This window comes from Phascolarctos cinereus, unplaced genomic scaffold (assembly GCF_003287225.1).
Source record: "Phascolarctos cinereus isolate Bilbo 61053 unplaced genomic scaffold, phaCin_HiC Scaffold_3;HRSCAF=262, whole genome shotgun sequence".
NCBI classification, from domain to species: Eukaryota; Metazoa; Chordata; class Mammalia; order Diprotodontia; family Phascolarctidae; genus Phascolarctos; species Phascolarctos cinereus.
Genome location: NW_027555736.1, coordinates 81,634,283 through 81,640,618, shown reverse-complemented (window position 1 = coordinate 81,640,618; position 6,336 = coordinate 81,634,283). Strand labels below are relative to the sequence as shown.

The following is a 6,336-nucleotide window of genomic DNA, read 5'->3' as shown; positions in this document are numbered from 1 at the left end:
TGTTTTGTTTTATTGGTTCCTCCCATTAGTTCTAATAGTTCTTTATATCATGACTAATGGGAAAAAATGCTTAATATAAATTTATAAGTAGAGTCTTTAGCACAGTGTCTTGAGGGGGAGAAGAGAGGGAGGGGGGAGAAAATTTAAAACTCAAAATCTTATGGAAGTGAATGTTGAAAACTAAAAATAAATACATAAATAATTTTTTAAAGAATTCTAACATTTTGGAAATACAGCAAGTATAATTTAGCTAATTCAACAAGATTTCAAAATACATAGCTCATTTATTCAAGGGTTAAGTTACCTATGAATAGCTCACCATTCAAAATGATAACCAGTTAAGGGGGAATGTGGTTTTGAGTTATAACTCTACCAAAGTCCAAAGAGGCAAAAAAAAAGTTTAACTTTGTCCAAAAAGTCTATGATATTCTATTATTCCATAACACAAGGTGACTGTCACTCACTTCTTAGTATGTTGTCAACAGAATTCCTGCTGAATGCCTAATGCATAGACACAGGCACTGTAGTTCTTGTGTTTAGAATTTGTCTGATATTTCCTTCACAAATTTAAATAATGAAAAACTGTCCTTGATGTTAGAACTCTCCAGCATCAGCCAAAATTTTATTTAAATATTATAAAAGTTTTTTGTTTATTTCTTCTTTCTCATGGTTTTTACCTTTGGTTCTAATTCTTCTTTACAATATGACTAATATAGAAATATGTTTAATATGATTGTACATGTATAGCCTATATCAGATTACATGCTGTCTTGGGGAGAGGGGAGCAGAGGGAGAGGGAGAAAATGTACTCCAAATCTTATAGAAGTGAATGTTGAAAACTAAAAACAAATAAATAAATATTTTTTAAAAATTTTTAAATATTATAGATGTTATTTACAATGTCTCCCCCCAAAGGTCTATTTCCTCCTCTTAAACACAACACTCCTGTCTGTGTGCAAGAAGTAGTGATCCTTCACCATTGATGGTTATAGTCAGAAGAGTAGATTGATTCATAATCCATGATCCACTCAAATACAAATCACACTAAAGAAGAACTTCAGTTTGAAAAGTTTTCAATCTTGTTGAATAAAAGACATTCAAGTGCTCTCAAATAAGTCTGCATTTGAAAACAATTGAAAGACATCATGCCAATCTCGAGCCACATCAATAAGAAATTATACTTGAAGAATGATGGGGGAGGGGCTGTCAGCCCAGCTATATGTAAAATCCCCGAAGAATTTGATTTTTTTCACGTGCAGGAGAAGGGTAAGTTTCATTAGATAGTAGGTAGACATCAAATCAATCCTCTTTATGGTATGCTAAGCAACATCTTTGGAAAGCCTTGGCTTCATTGCTTAAAGCAGGTTTCACAGGGGACTGGACTTCTATGGCTTTTAGTATTGTGTTTTCTCACAGGATGTCTTGTTGAGACCGGTTGTGACCAAATGGCTTTCGACCATACAGACAATGAAAAAAGATAACTCCAACAGACCATACATCAACCTTGTTGGAAATCTTTGGAGTCTCTTTGCCAACCACAAAACACTCTACAGGTAAATACCAATAAGTCCCTCCCCCTTAAGAAGTTAGATCCATTCCATCCATGCCATAATATCACCATCCTAACTATCATCATCCATAATTTTGGACAGATTAAAATCTATAATTTTGATTTCTCTGCATGCTGTTTTATCCAAGTCATTGCCTTCACAGTATTCTAATAATGTACAAAAGTGCCTGGATCCAAGGAGAAATAATCATATAGTTTAACTATCCTGGGGTGGTCCAGTTCTTTGTGTATTCTATACTCTGTACAGACATATTTGTGGTAGTTTTCTTCCTCATTTTTTCAGTTCTTATTAAACTGGTGAATCTCCCCAGCAATATATCTTTGTTCAGAAAGGTCAAAAGTCTTATCTACTTCACTAACACCACCTCTACCAAGCAGATGAAGTAACAAATATCGTTCCTTTCATGTGGGATGATCTTTAAACTGTGAATTATCTTCATTGTTTATCCTTTTGAATTCTCTTGTGTGAAGGTTTCTGACTCTTTCCAAACATTCAAGTTCTGCCTGGATTTCTGATTCTTCCTTTTTTGAGATGTCCTAGTCAAAGTTTGAAAATTTCTTCTTGTCCATGGTTCTCTGCTAAAGTCAGCAATTGTGATAAATTAGGTCTAACAAAAGGATCATTTTCTGCTCCATTGACAACTTTGCTTTTTTTTTTGTTTTGGTTCAGAATTGGTAGAATTATTAGTAGTCAGTGGTTTTCCAGGTCCCTGGAGCTTTATTTGCCTTTCAATATCCTTTCTTTGCTGATTCACCCATTCTTGTTGTTTCACAAGATTCCCAAAGGCAAAACCATCTGTCCATCGTTCAGTAAATGAAGCACCGTGTCTAACTACTGTAAAATGGCCAATGTAGTCTGTCTTGCACATACTCTTTTCTCAGCTTGCCAGTTTTTTTCTTGTGTGCTCTTTTCTATTTTCTTACTCATTGAAATGCATTTATTTAATTTTTCTTTGTATTTTTCAAGTAGTTTATGCTGTTCATCTGTTTGATTTCTAAGATCACAGTTAGCCCTAAGCAAAAAAATCTAGAGTCTATACCACCTTCTTTCTTTTCCGGGTCCTGGTTTTTATTATTTTCTAGTACAGCTAATTTCAGCATGGTGAGATCAGTCTGAACATTTTTCAAACAGAACTGCTTTGGTTGTGTAATAGGGTGGTCCCCAAAAGCTAATGTAGTGGAAGGGCTATTTGGCTGTACGCGGGAGGAAAGAGTGGACTGTGAATGTGAATCCTGAGGCGATTGGATTGCAGGATGTATTCCCCTTCCTGGACTAGAGATATTCCCGCCTTGGTATTCAAAAAAGTCTCTTATTTTGTGGCCACATCCCGGCTACTTTTCGCCTGACTGCTTTCACTTAGGTTTTCTGCTTTCCTTTTTCTTTCTCTGAATGGCTCTGTTTCTTCTCTGGATTCTCAAGGGAACCTACTGCAAATAATGTCCCATTCACCTGTACACTGTCCTTTCAGCTGCCTGCCAATTGTCTCTCTGATTCCCTATCACTTGGAGATCCCAAGCTTCCAAAACTGTGATTAGAACCTTCATTATTTGTTGAGACTTTAGATCCAAAACTGCAACTTTCTATGTTTTCACTTACAACTCCTGCAAATCAAGCTTCCAATAATTCTTGCCTTCTTGGATCTAAGCTGCGAAGCTCATCCATTGCACCTTCTTTGGGCCTCCTGGATGGTGGTAGGGTCCCTGATTCAGCAGGGACCTGGCTGCCTATACTAAGCCAGGGATTGGAGACATGGAGAGCTGAGATCAAGATGGCAGCCTCTCCAAATTTCCACTGCTACTTTGGAGACTCATCAAGCTACTTTCTGGGAAGCAGATGCCTCCAGAGGCAGCAATAGTGGCACCAGAACCCACCTCAGTCCAAACGAGAGAGAGGGCATAGAGAGGATGAGATAATATTTGTAAAGCACTTGGCACAGTTCCTAGCAAATAAGAGGCACTAAATAAATACTTATTCTTTTCTCTCTCTTCCCCCCTACAGTTGAAAAAGGACTGGATTTGGAATGTTAAGGCATGCATTTTAATCATAGTGTAGTGGATAAAAATCTCTCCGCCAAGCCAAGAAGATTTGGGTTCATCTGTTGCCCTGGCACTTAAGCGATCACTTGGTCTTCCTGGGTTTCAGTATCTTCATTTATAGGATTAGGGGGATGAACCAGATGGCCTCTGTGGTTATCTGCCAGGTCTAAATCAATTATTCTATCTAGTAAGCCTGCCCCAAATTGCTTAGCTCATTCTCTAACAATAGACCTTTGTTCTAGCCATACGCATTAGCAGGACTTCTCAAGGCTTTGCTCCAGTAGTTTAGCCTTTATGCACCCAGTCTGAAATTACAATTAAATAATTTTATAAAAGATTAACTAGAAAGAAAATCCCTAAAGGCATAATGGAATACACACTACAAAAACCTATCCATTTTGAAATGTCTTACAGGCAAGTATGTTACACTGTGGAGTACATAGGTGTGAAGTCAGAGAACCTGGGTTCAAATCTTGGCTCTTCCACTGTCATACATTGGGGTATATGGGATATTCAAGGAGAACTAGCACCTCTGTTGTGAGGGCTTGCAAAGCCCTTTCCAGGGCTGCTCATCCACCTTTGGTATCTACCTGGCACTCAACTCACACCTGGGGCTCCAAGAAGCTCTAGTCGGCACATGGCCACAGCTCTGTAAACCATCTTAGCAGACCAGATAAACAAGGTTGAGGGTAACCAATGGACGACAAACCTGTTGGTGAATTAAGGGGGGCATGAAGCTTTCCCCTAGTTGGAATGGGTGGATGAAAACAATTGTCCCAATAGCCATGAAGGCAGCTGAAGAAGGTGCTGTGGAGCACTTAGAGCTTGGTCAGATATTGAAGGCACCAAGATCATTCATTGCAAGTTGGGCAATTGCCACTCATCCTGACATTTGTCTTGCCACTGAATTTTGATGACTGGAAGAGTGAGGCTAATGATTCTTGCATCTCTACCTCACTTAAATCCAATTCACTCATGAGTCAAGCCATCACCTGTGATGTCACTGGTTCTCTTCAAAAACGAAGGACAAACAACAACACAACATGTTAACTTGTTTAACCCTTCTGGCCCTTAGTTTCTTTGTCTGCAGCTTCATCTCACCACTGTCATGTGTCCCAGCTCTAATCCTATGAAATTAATGTATTTGTGCTTTCTTAATACTTCTCATGTTCAGATCATTTAAATAATTGAACCAAATTTTCTAACCCTCCTCCTGTTCTCTTTAGGTACAATTATCTATTCGATTGATATACTTTCCTGTAAATTCAATTCTAATATAACAAGTTACTTTATCAGATAATTCTAAGGTTTAATCAAGAGTCTTCTATGTCTATGGAAACATTTTAATAATCTAAATTAAAATCATCCAAAATAATGCACTCAGTGTTGCTATCACATTTGACAACTCTAGAAGGGGTATATGCCATGGGATTCACATTGATTATATTTGTATTGTAGGATCCCAAAGTCATTTTCTTTAACTACAACTTAAATTATCATTTTAATACTTTAATAGAGTTGTATATAGGCAAGAGGAAAATATAACTTATCAACCAACTATATTTTGTGTTTTGAAAAAGAATATAGGAATATCTTCCAGATATGGAAGAAGACAACTGCATTCATTTAAAAGCACTTATTAACCATCTCATGTTAAAGGATACTGTATTAGGTGCTGGGAGATATTCAAAGTTTAGACAAGACGTAGTTCTTTTGTTCATGGAACTTAGATTCTAACTGGATGGAGGGGAGGAGTCTAAGTGTATGATGAGCAGAAAGAATTGCACTGAGAAGACAGTATTTCAAATGGGTTTTAAATGATAGGAAGGATTTGGTGGGGGCTTCTCTTAACCAAAAGAAATTGGACCTCTTGGGAAAGGCATACCTGTCACTGAGTGTCCAGTGACTTTAGGTAAAAATTAGGAGGCCAAATTGAAAGCAAAGAAATTTATTAATATGCTTCCTAAGGTACAAATTTGGTTTATACACTCTTTCACACCTGCTTGGAGTACACAGACAATCATCAGTATTCTATAGTAACTTAGGATAAATAAAACATTTCATAGAGAAGGAGAGAAAGAGAGGTATCATCCAAGGGAAAAAATGAGAGTGTATGGAATGCCCCGATAAGATTTATTGTGAGAAATTATTCCCTGTTCAAGGACAGGAGACAAGAGAATTAACCGAATATTTTTACAATTGAAAGAAATGCTTTTAGACAAAATTATAGGATCTCTTATCCAAAGACAGCAAACAGTTGTAACATCAGTGGATGTTAGCATCTATTTTACCATACCCTTGTATAGTTTGTTGTATTTAGAAAACTACATGTATTCTACCTTGACTGGAGCACAAAGTGTCTAAGAGGGGGTAAATAGGAGATCTGGCTGGCAAGTTAAATAGAATCATATTGTGGAGGCCCATGAAAGCCAGGCAAATAAGTCTGATTTTTACTCAGCAAGCAACAGGGAACAATCTAAGATTTTTTTTGAGAAGAGGAATGATAGGACCAGATCTATGCTTTAGGGAGATTATTATTGTAGTAGAACAAAGGAGGAATTGGAGAGGAGAAAATTAAGGTTGAAAGATCAATTAAGAGAATGATGCAAAAATCAATGAGAGTAGCCACTGGTGGCATTTAGATTAGAAAGGGAAAAGATATGAGTTGTTTGTGATGTGTAATCAAGAATAGTTATTAACTGCATGGATATGATGGAGAGTCTAGACAA

General features: G+C 37.2%; 1 pseudogene; it reads right to left on the bottom strand.

Moving 5' to 3' along the window:
- Positions 1-1,164: 1,164 nt before the first annotated feature.
- LOC110192806 (serine/threonine-protein kinase tousled-like 1) lies at positions 1,165-3,382 on the bottom strand (annotated as a pseudogene).
- Positions 3,383-6,336: the final 2,954 nt, after the last annotated feature.